The 18,036-nt window shown below is 41.7% G+C and overlaps 9 non-coding genes across 9 annotated transcripts; 8 read left to right on the forward strand and 1 right to left on the reverse strand.

The window, feature by feature from the left end:
* The first annotated feature begins 13,752 nt into the window (after positions 1-13,752).
* trnac-gca (transfer RNA cysteine (anticodon GCA)) lies at positions 13,753-13,824 on the forward strand. Its single transcript has one exon. It is a non-coding gene; the product is annotated as a tRNA-Cys (tRNA).
* A 409-nt stretch (positions 13,825-14,233) lies between these two features.
* Positions 14,234-14,305, forward strand: trnac-gca (transfer RNA cysteine (anticodon GCA)). The gene has a single exon. It is a non-coding gene; the product is annotated as a tRNA-Cys (tRNA).
* A 260-nt stretch (positions 14,306-14,565) lies between these two features.
* trnac-gca (transfer RNA cysteine (anticodon GCA)) lies at positions 14,566-14,637 on the forward strand. Its single transcript has one exon. It is a non-coding gene; the product is annotated as a tRNA-Cys (tRNA).
* A 549-nt stretch (positions 14,638-15,186) lies between these two features.
* On the forward strand, positions 15,187-15,258 carry trnac-gca (transfer RNA cysteine (anticodon GCA)). Its single transcript has one exon. It is a non-coding gene; the product is annotated as a tRNA-Cys (tRNA).
* Positions 15,259-15,941: 683 nt separating this feature from the next.
* Positions 15,942-16,013, forward strand: trnac-gca (transfer RNA cysteine (anticodon GCA)). The gene has a single exon. It is a non-coding gene; the product is annotated as a tRNA-Cys (tRNA).
* Positions 16,014-16,273: 260 nt separating this feature from the next.
* Positions 16,274-16,345, forward strand: trnac-gca (transfer RNA cysteine (anticodon GCA)). Its single transcript has one exon. It is a non-coding gene; the product is annotated as a tRNA-Cys (tRNA).
* A 547-nt stretch (positions 16,346-16,892) lies between these two features.
* On the forward strand, positions 16,893-16,964 carry trnac-gca (transfer RNA cysteine (anticodon GCA)). The gene has a single exon. It is a non-coding gene; the product is annotated as a tRNA-Cys (tRNA).
* A 261-nt stretch (positions 16,965-17,225) lies between these two features.
* On the forward strand, positions 17,226-17,297 carry trnac-gca (transfer RNA cysteine (anticodon GCA)). The gene has a single exon. It is a non-coding gene; the product is annotated as a tRNA-Cys (tRNA).
* A 417-nt stretch (positions 17,298-17,714) lies between these two features.
* On the reverse strand, positions 17,715-17,786 carry trnac-gca (transfer RNA cysteine (anticodon GCA)). Its single transcript has one exon. It is a non-coding gene; the product is annotated as a tRNA-Cys (tRNA).
* Positions 17,787-18,036: the final 250 nt, after the last annotated feature.

Raw genomic sequence — 18,036 nt, forward strand, 5'->3', positions numbered from 1 at the left:
TTTAGCCTATAAATAGTGAGAGGGCTGTAAAGTGTGTAACGATGGATACAACCACATCAATAGACGTACACACAGACAGTGATTTCGACATCGGAAGGAGAACAGTGGGTCGTAAAAAGTGAGTTTAGACAATACGGAGGGAAAATGTGACACGATATGTCTGATGTTTGTATATGTGTGTGTGTGTGTGTGTGTGTGTGTGTGTGTGTGTGTGTGTGTGTATGTCATTCAACCAGACAAGCTGAGTAAGCAAAGATTCTTCTTTTCTTTTCTTTTTCTTTTTTTTTTACAGTAATGACCCAAGGGAGGAGATGAATTGCATTCCTGGATTGTGCCAGATAAAACCGCAGTGTCTGCTGTTGGCCACTGGGCAGCTGCACTGGAGCCGCTGCAGGATTTGGTGCCTTGCTTAATGGCAGCTTGAGTCTTTAAATAAGCAGCAGTTACTCCTTATTGACTCTTATCTCCACTTGTTTAACCTTACAAGGGATTTGAAGCATCAACCCTCCAGTGACACGTCTGCCTCTCAAACGTTCACGCACTGTTCCTTTGTACGTGCGGGTTACATGTGTGCACATTAAGTATTTATTTGCGGATGAATGCACATGTGCAAGTGTGTGCATGCAAAAATGTGGGTGGGTGTGTTTCAGAGCACAGTAGGTATGATGCTATACTCATTTAAAAAAAAAAAACATGCATCCCCACCTGGTGGGTGCTGCAGACACCACAGATCTTCACCCCTCACCTCCTCACCACACCAAAGGGAGTCTCCCGGTGAGCTCACGTCTGGAGCTCTGCCCACAGCCAGTCTGAAACAGGATAACACAGAAATATCTTTATCTATATGTCGGTAGCATCTCCTAAATAAACTCACTATATAAGATTGATTAAGTTTTAGACTGGAGTTACTTAGCTAAATCTAAATGAATTTAGAGTAAAGGTCAAGTTCAGGTTAATATGGGTGATCATGCTCTTGCTGTTCTGGCTTCTCGGATCTGGAGCAGCCTCCCAACCAGCATCAGGTCAGGGAACTCTGTCTCTCTACTTGAATGTCAACTTAAAACCTATTTTTACACAAAGCCCTTTCTCAGCAACTGATTTATTATCTTTATTATGATTATTGTGACAATAATAATTTCTATTATTATTATTAGTGTTCTATTATCCTTTATTTTCTATCTGTCCTTCCTTCCTTTCTTCTTTATGTTTCTATCTAGACTTGCCAGTGATAGTGTGATACTGGAAAAGTGCAGCAAATGCTACACAGCACCAAACAAGCGCCCATCCCTCTGAGTTAGAATCAGTAACATCAGCTGCGACTTGATAAACAGCCATTTTAAACTCCAAGTTAATCTACATGAAAAATCAAAACTCTGCATCTAACACTTACTATAACACATGCTGCAAATGTGCTCAAGGCTATTTCTGACCTCTGACCTCTGAATTCATTAAGGGTACTTCACAGATTTAACATTGCACTTCTATAACATTGATGGACTCACTATCGACAAAATTCATGCAGCAGATATATGGTATTTTTTATTCTACATTTCCCACAATGCAACTCAACCACTAAAAGTTCTGTCTGAGATACTGTTGCAATATGCTAACAGTGGCTAATGTAACCTGGAGCCTCAAGCTGAAGATGAAGAGCGACCTACAGATGTCTGGCTCACGTCTTTGTAACTCCACAACCCCAGATTATTTTTTTTTTTAATTTTCAAATGTGTAGTCTTTAGTCCCAGGCAGATGCTGACTTCCCTAACAGACTTTGCACAGCTTAAAAAAAGGCCTTTCTGTGCTGTACAACCTTTTCTCGTGTGCAATAGTAGACCTACTCTCCAAGCCCTTTAAACAGACTTTGATGTTGGAGTTATTTATTCCCAGGTTGACAAAGATAAAGCAGTGCAAACACACAGCTTAAACTATAAGAGCATATTGCCACATATTTGGATAGCTGGCCATAGTATAAGCAGAATAATCCCCTCCCACCCATACATATTTGAAAAGTAGCATATTCTGTGGAGGCAAATATCCTCTCACTCAAGAGCAAAATTAATCTCTGCATTGTAACTTCTTGATACAGTAACTGCACAACAGATTGTGTAACATCCTAGCCTAGCAGGTAGAGTAACCTCACATCACCTACATGGCTAAAATGGCTATATACAATTTATTTATTTATAACGATTGATTTATTAGTATTTTTGTATCCGTGCATGTGTAAGTATGTGTGTGTGTGTGTGTGTGTGTGTGTGTGTGTGTGCGGAAATTTAGGGTCAGGATGTCTAATGGAGGGCTAAACCCTAAAAGCAGGATCCACCCAGAGAGACTCACGCAGGCCTATCAATGGAGCCATTGATACATGAAAGGCCACGATGGATGGAGGGAGTGTGTGAGAGAGCACGAGTGTCTGACTATGTTGGAGTGAGTGTGTGTCTGAGTAGGCAAGGGGAAAGAGATTTACGAGAACAAATCCGCCAGATGAAGAGTGTGAAGCAAACTTCAGACATCCATGTTTGCCTAGATCACGACCTCAGAGAGAGTTTGATTTTTCCATGACCTGCAGATATTAGACATATGTTTTCCTGCTGCCAAAACCTTTTGACTGACTTCCTGGTCCTTGAACCTTCTTGTAACTTTCATGCTTTTAGTCTTCAGTCATTTAAAAAGAGTCGCAAGTCATGTTATATTGATTTATTTGCAACTCAATACTATACTAGACTAATATTGTGAAAGTATCAAAGCGCTCAGTCCACAGAAAAATGCATACAGCGTTTATTCAGACACTGAGCCTGAGAACAAGCTGTCAGGACTTCCTGTAACTTTGTGATGTCACAACAAAGCACTCACCGCTCCCAGCCATGTACCAAGCCCCGCCCAATCGCACCCACCATCCAACCTTGCAGGATTTGATTTTTTACCTGAAATCTGCTAGATTTTTATTTGATCACTGAGAAAACAGTTACCCAATCAGAAGAGAGGCTTGGAGCCTCCTCTCCTCTGATTGGCTCACCGACTTGTTGTTACTAGAGCTACTAGATGTAAAACTACATTAAGATTGTTTTTGGTTCTTAAACAACAAATTTATCTTCTTATGGATCAAGACTTCAAATAAAAAACAGGAAAAGTGTCAAATATGGGACATTTCAGTCCAAGTGTCTATACAACTAAACTGAAACAGAAAATACCAATTGTGGGAAACAGAATTACTGGCTGTGTTATGTTTTGAGGCAACTTATTTTCTGAATGAATGAAGCGCTACATTTATTAGTCACCAGGAGGTGGTTTGGGTGGAGGGAAAGCACATCACTATCACGCCAAAGACAAGGGTTTGCATCCAGAGTCCCATCTGTGGTTAGGGTTTGGCAACAAAAGCACTTTGTTTAAAAGAACGTGGTTTTGATCAGCATGTGGGCGTTCATGCACAACGCTAGTGATGATCATTAGAATCTGTCAATTGACTCTTGCCTCACATCAGTCGCTACGATCAATAAAATCCATCAAGATTAAAGTGGCTATGAATTCTTTTTTATCCTTCCCGCTCCTTCCTGCCCTGTCTTTCACATCTTCATATCTGCCTCATCTGTGTTGCCTTTCGGTCTCTATTTGTCTGTGCTAACTCCTCCACGGTAAACTCTCCACTCTGTGTGTGGGTAGCAGCTGTCTGTGTTTTGATTTTCACTTGTTGCTCTGTGTGTCAGTGCTACCTGAACTGTGGCTAACACTCCATTTTCATCCGGCAACCGCACCCACACACACACACACACACACCCACACACACACACACACACACACACACACACACCTTATGTGGATACACGGAGGTGAAAATGCTGCTAGCGATCATAAACATCACCGACATGTCACATAAAAGAAAAGAAGATATGATAAATGTCAGCTCTGCAGAGAAGCGGACTTCTCTGTATACGTCTGAGCGTGTTTTATCGTCTTTTAAATCTTGAATATCAAGAGTACTTGAGTAACTTTCTGTATAGTGTGTATTGTGCAGTGTTCTTAGAAAGTGTCCTCACAGTGCAGATAATTGGAGAGTGACAGAAAGAGAGAGTTTGTTCTCATTCTCAAACAAACTTCTTGAAAAGTATTTTTCTACAAATTGACTTATATTTATATTCAGATTCTTACTTGTAATTAAAACAAGGTGTCATCTAATAGAGTAGATAAGAAGTTATATCACGGTAACCAGAGCTCTACTCATGTATTCAATCCATGGAGAAATTGGCCATTCAAGCATTTTCAACACCTGGCTGGACGTGCAACTCTCCTGGATGAATCATCAGAACAAACAGACACTGCGTGCAAGGTGCAAGAATGTGTAAATAAAAAAGTCAAGAGAGTCGTCAACTAGTACTTGCATTTACTTGCATACATCCATTCACAAAGCTTTCAGTGATCTTTATCTTTCCAATTTTCTCCAAATACATTCAGTTATTTAATTCAATTCATAAGCTTCTGGGCAATTCTTTGGATAAATTCAGAAACTCGATATTAGTGTTTTGGTCCTGTTCGTCCAACAAATCATTCTGCCTTTGTTACAACTCAAATGCAAAAACTTAAATCAACGTATGACGAGGACCTCTTGCAGTCATGATGGTAATTACTGTCCTCTCAGACTAACAAAAGCAGGAGGAGTGAAACATCCTGTTCCCTGCGCCTGCATCAGGAACTTTCCCTAAGCTTGGCCAAGTGGTTTTAATTGCCTAAAGTTATAGAGGTGACAGATCAGAAAATACACAATAATAAATCATATGGTGACATTATCTATGTCGCTTCGTCACGGAAATTTCCACACATCACTTTTCTACTGATGGACACAATAAGAGAAGGACAGAAGAGGAGCACACCTGGTTTGCAAAACATGAACAGCCAGGAAGGAAGCAGGCGGGAAGGAAGGGGTTAATCCTCAACCTGAAGGCAGTGGTCCAGAAGTGTGTGAGGTTTGTTTGTGTGTGTGTCACTGATCACACTGTTCCTTCGGCCCCAGGAATGAAAAGGAAGCGGATATTACTTCTTTGCCCATATCTGTATTTGTATGAGGAATAATAGTAGAGTCTTGTTCTACATCAAACAGCAGGGACGTTGGCCGCCACAGCAAACTACATAATCATCTTTAAAGCCTTTATTCACGACATTAGAGGTAAGATGAAGCTCTAATGATTCCCATAAGGAAATTAGGCTGGTGCAACTGCAAACAGAAACAGGCTACATCAAAGTGAATTCAAATATCACGCCGTATACTGTAAGACCACAACAAGAGAAGGTAATTTCAACATATACCAGTTTCAACACTACAGCAGATTAACAACACAATCCTTCCTTTCTTCCTTTCTTTTGAAGTCACATGACGATGCAACATAGGCTGTATTAATTCTACAAGGCTAAACTAGATGTAACTAAAAATCCAGCTTTAAAACAAAGCCTTACTCAACAGTGTGTCATGTGGTTCATGTGTCTACATAAGGAAGGTAATTTTAAAAATTGTCTAATTTAGTTGTTCATTCAATAATCTCAAACTGTGTCCCGTAAGCAACAAGTCGTTGTCGATGTAAAAGGCCATGTAGATCGTTTGTTCCTACACTCTGATTTGACTTATAGCGTTTCCTGAAATGGCACCAATATGGTGGCGGGATGTATGACACAGATAAAGTTTTACAAAATAAAGAACTAGACTGGCACCACCACCAAAATGTAATCAGGTCATCCTTGAGTCCAAGTGGATATTTGTGCCAAATTTGAAGAATTTCCCTCTAGCGGTTACTGAGATATCACGTTCACGAGAATGGGAAAGACGGCCGGACGGCCTCACAACAGCAGAGGCAGAGAAATGGTACAGCAACATTAGAGAAGAGTTCTGGTGAGTTTTCTGGATAAGGAAATCAGGTTAGGAGTAGATGTAAGAACCACCCGACGATATAAAGACAAATCACTCTGAAGAAGTTACTGACTGCAAACCGGGATGTTGTGAATTTTTATTTCAATGGAGAAGTACGGTATTATGAAACAGCAATTCAGCTTCCTCAGTTTTAAACTCAATGTCGTAATATTCAACAAGCAGAATGAGTCACAGTAACCAAAGCGAACGCAGCATGAAAGGTCATCTTAGATCTACGGCTGCTTCACGTCCACGAGCGTTCGGTGCAACGGTGAAATCTTGGCGCTTTGTGAGTGGACTGGGTGGTAAGAGCGGCGCACCGTTTACATAATATCCAACTCAATGCAGACGGGTTTAAAATGTTAAAAATGACCACATCCTTTTGTAATGTAATTTGGAGTCAGACCAAACAGCTCAGTGAAGAAACGAGAATTTTCCAAGAAGTGTCGGATTAATGTTCTGTGCTGGGCGAGCATGGCAATGGAGTGAGAGATGGATGCATGGATGGTGTAATGTAAGCAGAGGTCAGGGATTAGGTAAGCAAAGTGAAGGATTTCCAGACGAGAGAGTAATCTAGACGTGTCGATATCCATCCTCCGGGGGGGGGGGGGGGGGAGGGGATACCGGGCCAAGGAGATTATCCTGATGGCAATTGCGTAATCTCGGTGTGTGTGCATGTTTGCATGTGTGTGTGTGTGTGTGTGTTATGGCGAGCAGACAGCACAATTAGTCACTCACTCAGTCGTGCCCTCGGGCCGCGACCAGACACATACGCACACGTCACATCAGGCATGCAGCTACAGAGCAGCTTTACACACAGCAACACACGCCGATGAAAGAGATGCCCAGTTACTTTTTCAACTGTGGTTTGATGGCGAACTTGGATTTTCCCCTTTCTCTCTCCCTCCCTCTCTCCTTGGCCCCCTTTTTCTTTACTCCCTCCCTTTTGTATAGCCTCTTTCCTTCCCTTTCTTTCTTTCCTTTCCCTAGTTGCTCCTTCTCCTCTTTCAACTTCTTTTCTTCTTTTTCATCATTCCACATAATTGTTCCCTCCCTACATTCGTATCCTCTTCTTTCATCCATCCCCTCATCTTTTTTCCCTCAGTCCTTCCTTGTAATCTCCCCTCTATTCTTCCCTTCCTCCTCCCTTGTCCATCTGCCTCTGTTCTTCGTCCACTACCTTCTTTGCTGCTCCTTTCCTTTGGTCCTTTGCAGCTTGTCTTCCCATCATCGTCTGTATCTGTATCTTTGCCTAGTTCTTTATTCCTTTTACTGGATCCTTCCTTACTTTTGTATCAGCAGCCCTTCCCTCTCCTCTCCCTTTCTTCTTCCCTCCTTTCCCTCCCCAGTCCTACCGTCTCCTGGCCTGTTTTTCCATCTGTCTTTTTTCAGTCAATCCTTTTCCCTCACCTTCTTTGATCATTCCTCAGTTCTTCCATCTCTGTCCTCCCTGTTTCCATAATTCCCAAACCACCTCAGCCGCTATAATCCAATTAAAGGGAATTATCAAATTACACTGCTAAACTTATGATGTCATTCTTCATCATCATCTATTTTCCAGCATCCCTCTTAACCTTTTCTATCCCTCTCTCTTTCACACGATCATAAACTTCTCCGAGGTGATGTCAGTGTATTAGATTCCCTCCTTTTCTTCCATTGTCTCAGTGCTGTAAATCCCCCCCATCTGTGTGTGTGTGTGTGTGTGTGTGTGTGTGTGTGTGTGTGTGTGGGTGTGTGTGTGTGTGTGTGTGTGTGTGTGTGTGTGTGTGCTATTCAACAGTAGTCCTGCCCATTGTTGCACACTCATCAAAAGTGTACCACTGAGCCAACAAGGGATATTTTGGGAGGCCCACTGCCTTGAATCATGAATGCAAACTCATGCAAAAAAAAATTTTCTTTTTATAAAAACATATGCGCACGATGCGTGACCAATGAAGGTCTGAGCCTGCAGTATAAATAAGGTGTTGCTTGGGCCAGGATTCAAACCAGACACTGCACCTCTGGCACCTTACCATGGTGAACAAACCCAGCACACCACCTTTTTTGGTGAGTAAAGACGTCCTCTTCTGAAAGGGCCTGCCGCCAAGTTTGACATTAGCATCAACATCTTAATGGTAAATTGCCAGAAAAGCAAATTGTTGTATAACAGAAACCAAATTACCCAAAAGTTAAAAAGACAACGGGGACAAAAAAGATCTCCAAATCTCTTACTGGACTAATTGGTACAAATACAATGTGTATTACTTTATACGAGTGTGTTTGTGTAAAGTCGTGTGTACCTGTCTGTTAATCCGTAAACACACACCATACAGCTGCTCCATTGATCTACTTGGGCTCATATGAAGATCAGGATTGCTATTATTATTGGATTTAGAAGATTAGCACACACCTGCATGGCAGGACATTAGAGAGCTCTCAGAACGGTGAGCATGTGTGCCTGTGTTTAAATGTGTGTGTTTGTGTGTGTTGCGCAGTAAACCATCTTGAAAGGAAAGAGAGATGAAAGAAAATTTGGCCATTTGAGCCGCTTTAACTTTCAGCTTCCTGCTATTACTCTCCACCATTGATCAGTTCCTTTGGAGGGACAAAAGAGTAGAAGGGCCAGTGATACTTTATTCATCCCCCCTCTGGTATTGTTTATGGATTTATCTGTACAGAGAGAGAGAGAGAGAGAGAGAGAGAGAGAGAGAGAGAGAGAGGACAGATTTGTGGCTCTTTGGTGTGAAGTCTCCGTAAGTTCAGAGGAAGTCTTCTCGTGTAAACAGGAAACAGTAAGGACAGTGGATGTGACAGCAACAGGGAGAACTGAAGTCAAACCAACGTCAAGCACACACTCACACTCGTCCAAACAGAAAACACGACATTTAGGTTTTAAAGTTTTAAATATGAATTCTTCACCATTTTTTTGTATAAAGAAATATAAACGAAAATAATACCTTACGGTGCGCAGAATTTTCCAAAATGGTTCATCTTGGAGGGTGTTGCCATGGCAGTGTTTGACTGACATCTGAGGACCATTGTTGCTAGAAGATGAGCGGCAGTTTTAATGTCACACAGCCTACAACTGTCAATACAGAACATTTCAATAAACATACACAGCTCTTTTTAGGGTTTTTACTGTGTTTTTAGATCTGTCTCTTTACAACATTAAACCTGTGGGTCTCTTGTGGGGCCTTCACTTAATCCCTACGAGACCCCTGTCACGTTGCTTTCACGTTGTCATTTGCTGGATTATTATTAAAAACTATCAATAGGAGGTGTTTTAAACATTTGGGGGTCCATCGTATTTCACTCAAAAAGTGGATGCTAGTTAGTGAAGCTAGCTAGCTAGCGTTAGCACTGATTCCTGCTCGTCTTTATTTTCGGTTCATGTCATTCCAACACCTGCAGAGTCACCTGCCGCTCACGCACTCACAGTCATGCTCATCCTGCATTATATATGCTGTCTCTGTTTGTATGTTTGTTAAATGTGTATTTTTGAACATTATGTTGATGTGAAGCTCTTTGTAACCTGTGTTAAAAAAAGGTGCCATATTAATAAAGTTTTACTCACTTACAAAGCAGCCGAGGTGTGTAAGAGAGAAATGTACAGAGAGACCGAATCAGGTTTAGTTACGTAGTTCATTAGTTTTTCTTTCTGTGTGCTGTTCATGTGGTGCATCTGTACAATATATAACACCAAAAAAACAATTAGACATAGAAAACTCAATATCAGCAGTCTTTACATTATATATAGTTCTGATAAAATACTACATTTTAAATATATTATGCGCCAAGTAACAGATGAAAGAAATAAATGCAAACACACTCACACTGACACACCCCTCTGCAGGATTGACATTTATAAGGTGTATATAGTTTCTGGCATGTGTACACACACATGAAGCAGCACGCACGGTGAAGTATTAATATCAAAGAATGCAGGAAGTCCCCTAAATCAGATAGTGTTTGTGGAGAAAGAATGGAAACCCAATGCCCTCATTAGCTTATCATATACTGTAGAAACAGGTTAGGTTGTCACAGTGTCTGTGTGTGTGTGTGTGTGTGTTGCCTGGTTAGACTTTAAGTGAAGGTGCATTCCAGAAATAGTTGTACCTCACAGTCATTTCTCCTGCAGTCTCTCTCTCTCTCTCTCTCTCTCTCTCTCTCTCTCTTCATTTCAACCTTTCCTTCCTCCACCCCCTCTTACTTCTTCATTAAACCCCTCACCTGCCCTCCACTTCTGCCCCATTTTTTTTCTTCCCTTTCTTTCTAGGAATTATAAGACTTCTGATTATTGTGACAGTGTCTAGTGGAAACCATATACATCCAAGTTCATTTATTCATTCATTTATCAGCTATACAGCTTATCCTTTTAGGGTCGTGGGAGGGGCTGGAGCCAATCCCAGTTATAGCCACGTACAAGGATTTAAATTTTCCGGCCATTAGACTTTATAAAACAATTTAAAAAGACATTGAATATCCAAATACAAGGTTGTTTGTCTTAATTTTGGAAAAGTTAAAATTTAAAAGTATATGATAACAGTTGTTTTGTCCAATAGCAATATGGATGAAATCATTATGCTGTGAGTGAGGGTATTGATCCATGATAGATACACATCAAAATGAGGCAAAATCACATATAAAATAATCAAACAGGTGTTGAGAACAATGAACTGTGATCCACTGTCATGCATCAGGTGAATCCAAACCTACTGGCTGACTTACCTCAGTCTGGGGTCACATATCAAGACATTTGAGACACACCCAAGTCCAATCTCAAGTCCTTTCCCTCAAGTCCAAATCAGGCAAACCAAGATGCAGGACTTCAGGTCTGAAAGGCATACAATCACAAGGTGGTAACTAACTGGAATTTTACTTTACCAGGAACAATCTTTATACATAAATGCATCAAATCCAATCTTTAGGGAGTCTGGTCTCCACCACAAGTCTCAGGTCCAGAGCTGTTGCAGGCATCAGCAGTACAGTGCAAATATTTGGTGCACCAGGTTACTGCAGGGTCACACAGAGGACTTAAGAGTGAGAGAGATGTTCAAAGATTATGGTCAGTTGCTTCTGGACAAACAGAAAATTAGATTTTTCAACGTAAAAAGATCGTTTCATAGACAACCTACTTTAGCAGCTTTTCAGTATTCACCTGTTTACCCAGTCTGAACTACATTCAAGACCATGACCCTGACCATACAGGGTCATACACACCCTTAAACACAAACCAAGTAGGGTGTAATGTGTGTGTGTGAATGGATGAATTTGTCCTCAGAGGTGAATGTTCCTCCTCTACTGACGCATTTCCACTGCTCCACATATCCGTACAGACTTTTCTTAGCAGCTCTGTAAAAACCACAACTGTGTAAATTTACACAGACAAACCACCAAAATGTCCCCAGATGGCAAAATTTAGGGAAGTTGCTTTCCTTCGAGCGTGTGTGATATGTGTATTTGTGTCTGGTGTACGTGCATCCTGAGTCACGGTTGTGTGCGCACACACACACATGCGTGTACGCTCATCATTCGCACTGGCGTGTTGCTTTTTCTGAGACACTTATGACGCTTTGTTCCAAAATTAAGAACTGGAGTCCGAGTTTGTTTTTGTCTGTTTGCCCTCATGTTGGGAAAATAACCTCGGCTGGAAAGAGCTGCGGTCGCTCTTCACTGAAAGTTGTTCATCTCGAAATAAAAAGGTCAACTGCTGGAGTCGGAGAGATGGGAGACACAGGTGCAGGATGGTTTTGAGTCATTTCAGATCTGTCAGCCCTGCAGCTTTTTCTTTTTGATTTTGAAGCTGTGCTCCAGTTGAGAATGAGGAGGGGAAAGAAACTCAGTTGCATCAGGCCTCTGTCACAGACATTTAAGATGCACTACAGTCTGTCTTCCTTTGAACATGTTTGGTAAGATGTTCTCCAGGAAATTAGTATAATCAAAATATGCGAATTGAATTTCCAAAATGCATCTTTGCACCATTAATAACCAAAGTTAATATGAACTAATAGTTAAAATGTGCTTTTTAAAACTGGTTTTTAGTTGCACATTGATTTTACCTAAAAAGGTGGAACCCCTAATGTGTGCACATTCTTTCAAAAGTGGCTTTATTTTCCTAAATCTATTTTTTTTTTTGCTGCCTTGTGTATCGTCCAGTCCATATTTTGGTGTCTCAAACCACAGCAGGGGTGGGGGGCAAAGAGGTGGAGGGCCTGAAGGAGGTGCTTCCCTGTTTCAAGGCCATTATTTGTTTTTACAACGGAAAATCCTGCCGAAGCTTCGCTGCACTAATTTGCACACAAGGTAGGCCAACACTGCTCCACGCTGAAATGAACGTCTCATTCATTACTTCTTCAGTTTTTCTCCTTTATACTCTTAATAGGTCACTTGAAAGATGGAGGCGAAAGACAGGGACCCTCATTCACTCTCCGTCTTCCTATAAGCTTCTGTCAGCAACACAGTGAACATGTTATGAAAGTGCATGAAGGGGCTGTTTGATGTATGACACAAGACCTTATAGGAAACCTATGGAAAACACTTGGTGGCCTGGCTGTGAAAGGATCACAGGGCGATGAACAACGGGAGGATTGAGTGTGGCTGAAAGAGGAGGAGGAAGAGGAAGAGAAAAAAAGGGAGTGAGGAAGATGAGTAGGAGGAGTGTGCAGGGCTCCGAGCCCCAAAGGGCAATCCTCATGAAGCTTCAGAAGTCTTGGAGGAAAAAGAAATAGAAGACTTTTTTCTTATTGGAAGGTAGAGGAAGGCGACCCTCCTACAGCGATACAAGTGGAAATTCCCACCAATTCAACAAACCACCCTTCAGATCAAAGTGTGTGTGTGTGCATGTGTGCGTGAAGACAGTGCTACACCTGTGAACGGAGCCACCCGCACCTTAAGAGGTGAGGAAAAGAGTAGCTTAAAGGTGCGGAGGAATGCAGGCATTAAAAACTGCTGAGAAATACGACACTGTAATGTTGCAGCGTAGCTTACAAGACCCTAACACTGTTTGTTTTAATGGTAATAGTTCACATGTACGCTCCTGTTACAACAGGCTGTAGTTCAGTGCTCATGCAGGACAGTAACAGGACTGCAAATTTTAGCATGGTATTGCATAACATCATATCCCCCTGTATGCTTTATATGGTGTATCATATCATGTTGTGCTGAATTATATCATGTTATATCTTACTGTGTTATATAGGTTTGTATTGTGCAGTTAGATCCTGGCTGTCAGAAAACTCCCTCCATAAATCAGGATTATTGGCCTAAGGAATATTCATCCACTTTGTCGAATATCACTCTCAGCCTGCATGACAATGTTATTTTAGATTCAACCATTAGAAATCTTGGTGTCACCTCATTCTTATTCATGTATTATAATTATCCCAGCTGCAAAAGCTTTTATGAAAATCCAAAGATGTGGGAGGATATAACCTTGATGCTGTCCTCACTTTTCTCTATTTCCTCTAACTCAGACTTCAAACTAAGCATAAAACTCTTCATGATTACCTCTGGACCAGGCATTCTGTAACACTTGAGACCTTATATTCCCCAAAAATGTGCTCAGCTCGCAGGATACAGGCTCATCTCAACATACCAAAGATTATTTAGCAATTAATTGGAGGCAGAGCATTTTCATCCTGCTTTACACTATATATATTTGCAACTCATTGTATAAAATCAACCATGTACGCTTTGGTATGGTATAACTTTGCATCACAACATAAAATATTCATCATATATTGCACCACATTGCATTTCAAACCTATGGGAGGTGAATTTTTGATGCTGATCAATAAACATACTGACTATGAAAGTAGCTTCGATCACTGAATACCTCTTACTCAGGTACTTGATAATCCAAACTGGGCAAGTTCATGTGAGGGGGTATAGCTCAGTGGTAGAGCATTTGACTGCAGATCAAGAGGTCCCCAGTTCAACTCTGGGTGCCCCCTACATTGGGAGTATAAGTACAAGACCTTTAAATTTAAATGTATGAATTACAGGTCTTCCTTCATAGTGCAGAACTTCATAGCATGTGGTACAGATGTTCAAGTTCTCAGACCTTTGGTTGCCACTGTATGTACAGTAATTAAGTCAAATCTGGCCAGAGGGGTTTAGGACCATGTTGAACTTGATCAGTTATAAAATGAAAATTTAAACAGTTTTTATGTCATCATAGTTTTGATGCTTCTTTTGGATGATGAGAATAACTCGGTGGCACCACATTTGACTGCAGATCAAGCGTTCACCTCGTCAAATGTCAAGGTCCCTTTAGTGTGGTGGAGATTTTGGGTTGATTTAGCTTCGTCAAAAAGGTAGTTTTCATCTCTAGATAGCTCTAAGCTGAAGCTGTTCATGTGAGGGGGTATAGCTCAGTGGTAGAGCATTTGACTGCAGATCAAGAGGTCCCCAGTTCAACTCTGGGTGCCCCCTACATCGAGCGTAGGCACCAGACCTTTAAATTTAAGGGCCCAAACCCAACCAATGAGCCATATCAGTCTATTACTTTAAAGCTGGGACCCGGACCCGTGTGGAACTGACAAATGTTGGACCTGACCACAGATGAGCGACACATACCCGATTTGAACCGATTTCACAGCTAACTGCAAAGTTAACATTAATTTATGAGTTATCAAAACAAAACTTCTGTCTCACCTTCTCTACATAGCTCTAAACTGGATTGGTTCATGCGAGGGGGTATAGCTCAGTGGTAGAGCATTTGACTGCAGATCAAGAGGTCCCCAGTTCAACTCTGGGTGCCCCCTACATCAAGTGTAGGCACCAAACCTTTAAATTTAAGGGCCCAAACCCAACAAATGAGCTGTATCAGTCTATTACTTTAAAGCTGGGACCCGAACCCGTGTGGAGCTGACAAATGTTGGACCTGACCACAGATGAGCGACACAGACCTGATCTGAACCAATTTCACAGCTAATTGCTGTGAACAAGTTAACGTTCATTTATGAGTTATCACAACAAAACTTCTGTCTCACCTAATAAACTTAGTAGCCTTCTCTCCTGTGCCTGCTTGTGGTGCATATAATCCATCCTCCTCGCCAAGAAAGTTGGTAAAGTACATCCATGGTCAGAGCTGTCTGATGATGGCCAGGTCTCCTGAAAATTGAAACAGTTTTTCTGTCATCATAGTTTTGATGCCTCTTTTGCATGAGGGGAATAACTCAGCGGTACCACATTGGACGGCAGATTGAGAATTCCCCAGGTCAAATCTGGGTGGTCCCTAGTGTCGCTAAAATTTTAGGTAGCGTAGTAGCTTTCATCTCTACATATCTTTTAAAGTGGGCCATTCAGTGTGAGGGGGTATAGCTCAGTGGTAGAGCATTTGACTGCAGATCAAGAGGTCCCCAGTTCAACTCTGGGTGCCCCCTACATTGGCAATAGTTTCCACTTTACCTTCAAGTACAGTTTTGGTGAAATGTATGAACTAGAGATCTTCATGGATCCATATGGGCCTGAACCCACAATGTCCTGGAAATGTACTTCCTAGAAGCAGACCAAAGTACTACTTTTAAGCTGGACTTGTACCTATGCAGATGCAAGAAATGCCAGACCCAGCTCACCATCAATGATGGATAGGCATTTGATGGATCTTCATAACATTTGGTACACCTGTTCATGTTCTCAGACATTTGGGTGCCCCCTACATTGAGCATAGGCACCAGACCTTTAAATTTAAATGTATGAACTACAGGTCTTCCCAACCTTCATAGTGCAGAACTTCATAGCATTTGGTACAGATGTTCATGTTCTCAGACCTTTGGCCACCACTGTATGTACAGTAATTAAGTCAAATCTGGCCACAAGTGTTTAGGACCATGTTGAAGTTGATCTGTTAAAAAATGAAAATTGAAACAGTTTTTATGTCATCGTAGTTTTGATGGTTTTGCATGATGAGAATAACTCGGTGGCACCACATTTGACTGCAGACCAAGCGTTCACTTCGTCAAATCTCAATATCCCTCTAGTGTGGTGGAGATTTTGGGTTGATTTAGCTTCGTCAAAAAGGTAGTTTTCATCTCTAGATAGCTCTAAGCTGAAGATGTTCATGTGAGGGGGTATAGCTCAGTGGTAGAGCATTTGACTGCAGATCAAGAGGTCCCCAGTTCAAATCTGGGTGCCCCCTACATTGAGCGTAGGCACCAGACCTTTAAATTTAAGGGCCCAAACCCAACAAATGAGCTGTATCAGTCTATTACTTTAAAGCTGGGACCCAGACCCATGTGGAACTGACAAATGTTGGACCTGACCACAGATAAGCAACACAGACCCGATTTGAACCGATTTCACAGCTAACTGCAAAGTTAACATTAATTTATGAGTTATCAAAACAAAACTTCTGTCTCACCTTCTCTAAATAGCTCTAAACTGGATTGGTTCATGTGAGGGGGTATAGCTCAGTGGTAGAGCATTTGACTGCAGATCAAGAGGTCCCCAGTTCAACTCTGGATGCCCCCTACATCGAGTGTAGGCACCAGACCCTTAAATTTAAGGGCCCAAACCCAACCAATGAGCCATATCAGTCTATTACTTTAAAGCTGGGACCCGGACCCATGTGGAACTGACAAATGTTGGACCTGACCACAGATGAGCGACACAGACCTGATCTGAACCAATTTCACAGCTAATTGCTGTGAACAAGTTAACGTTCATTTATGAGTTATCACAACAAAACTTCTGTCTCACCTAATAAACTTAGTAGCCTTCTCTCCTGTGCCTGCTTGTGGTGCATATAATCCATCATCCTCGCCAAGAAAGTTGGTAAAGTACATCCATGGTCAGAGCTGTCTGATGATGGCCAGGTCTCCTGAAAATTGAAACAGTTTTTCTGTTATCATAGTTTTGATGCCTCTTTTGCATGAGGGGAATAACTCAGCGTTACCACATTGGACGGCAGATTGAGAATTCCCCAGGTCAAATCTGGGTGGTCCCTAGTGTCGCTAAAATTTTAGGTAGCGTAGTAGCTTTCATCTCTAGATATCTTTTAAAGTGGTCTCTAGTGTGAGGGGGTATAGCTCAGTGGTAGAGCATTTGACTGCAGATCAAGAGGTCCCCAGTTCAACTCTGGGTGCCCCCTACATTGGGCATAGGCACCAGACCCTTAAATTTACGGGCCCAAAAATCAACAAATGAGTCGTATCAGTCTATTACTTTAAAGCTGGGACTCGGACCCGTGTGGAACTGACAAATGTTGGACCCGACCACAGCTGCGCGACACGGACCCGATTTGAATCGATTTCACAGCTAACTGCAAAGTTAGCATTCATTTATAAGTTATCAAAACAAAACTACTGTCTCACCTTCTCTAAATAGCTCTAAACTGGATTTGTTCACGTGAGGGGGTATAGCTCAGTGGTAGAGCATTTGACTGCAGATCAAGAGGTCCCCAGTTCAAATCTGGGTGCCCCCTACATTGGGAGTGTAGGCATGAAATGTTTTAATTTAACATTAACAAACAGGACCTGACCTGTCTCAGGTCTCAGGGTCCGGATGGACCCCTAAAAATCTCTAGTGTGAACTGTAACTAACAGGAGAGTCTGTAACAGGCTAGACTGACTGCACTGTTAAGAGTTGATTTCATAATAACCAGCTGTCAGCAGCTGTCGTTTTCCCATAAAGGAAAAAAACCAGAAACCTTTTACAGCCACCTATCAACCCTGTATGGGCTGTAACTGGTAGAAATGGGTAGAGTATTAGTTCAACTAGTAGAGTTTGTTTCTCAGCTCAACATTGTGCCTGTACAGTATATCCACTTGTGTTTTTGTGAAACCAAAGAGGCTGGAGGTCTATAGGCAACATAAAAGCTATTGAACCAAAGAAGAAAGAGAGGGGGCACCCAGATTTGAACTGGGGACCTCTTGATCTGCAGTCAAATGCTCTACCACTGAGCTATACCCCCTGTCTATAGTGCAGGTTAAGAGCTATGTACAGATCAAAGCTGCTTTTTTGACGGAGATAAATTAACCCAAAATGTGCACCACACTAGAGGGACATTGAGACTTGACGAGGGGAACACTTGATCTGCAGTCAAATGTGGTGCCACTGAGTTATTCTCCTCACACAAAGGAAATGGCAAAACTATAATGGCAGAAAAACTGTTTCAATTTTGATTTTATATATGATCAACTTCAACATGGTCCTAAACACTT

The sequence above is a fragment of the Seriola lalandi genome, unplaced genomic scaffold, assembly GCF_002814215.2.
Source record: "Seriola lalandi dorsalis isolate HSWRI2012SDOR001 ecotype SW California unplaced genomic scaffold, Sedor1 jcf7180002054918, whole genome shotgun sequence".
Lineage (NCBI taxonomy): Eukaryota > Metazoa > Chordata > Actinopteri > Carangiformes > Carangidae > Seriola > Seriola lalandi.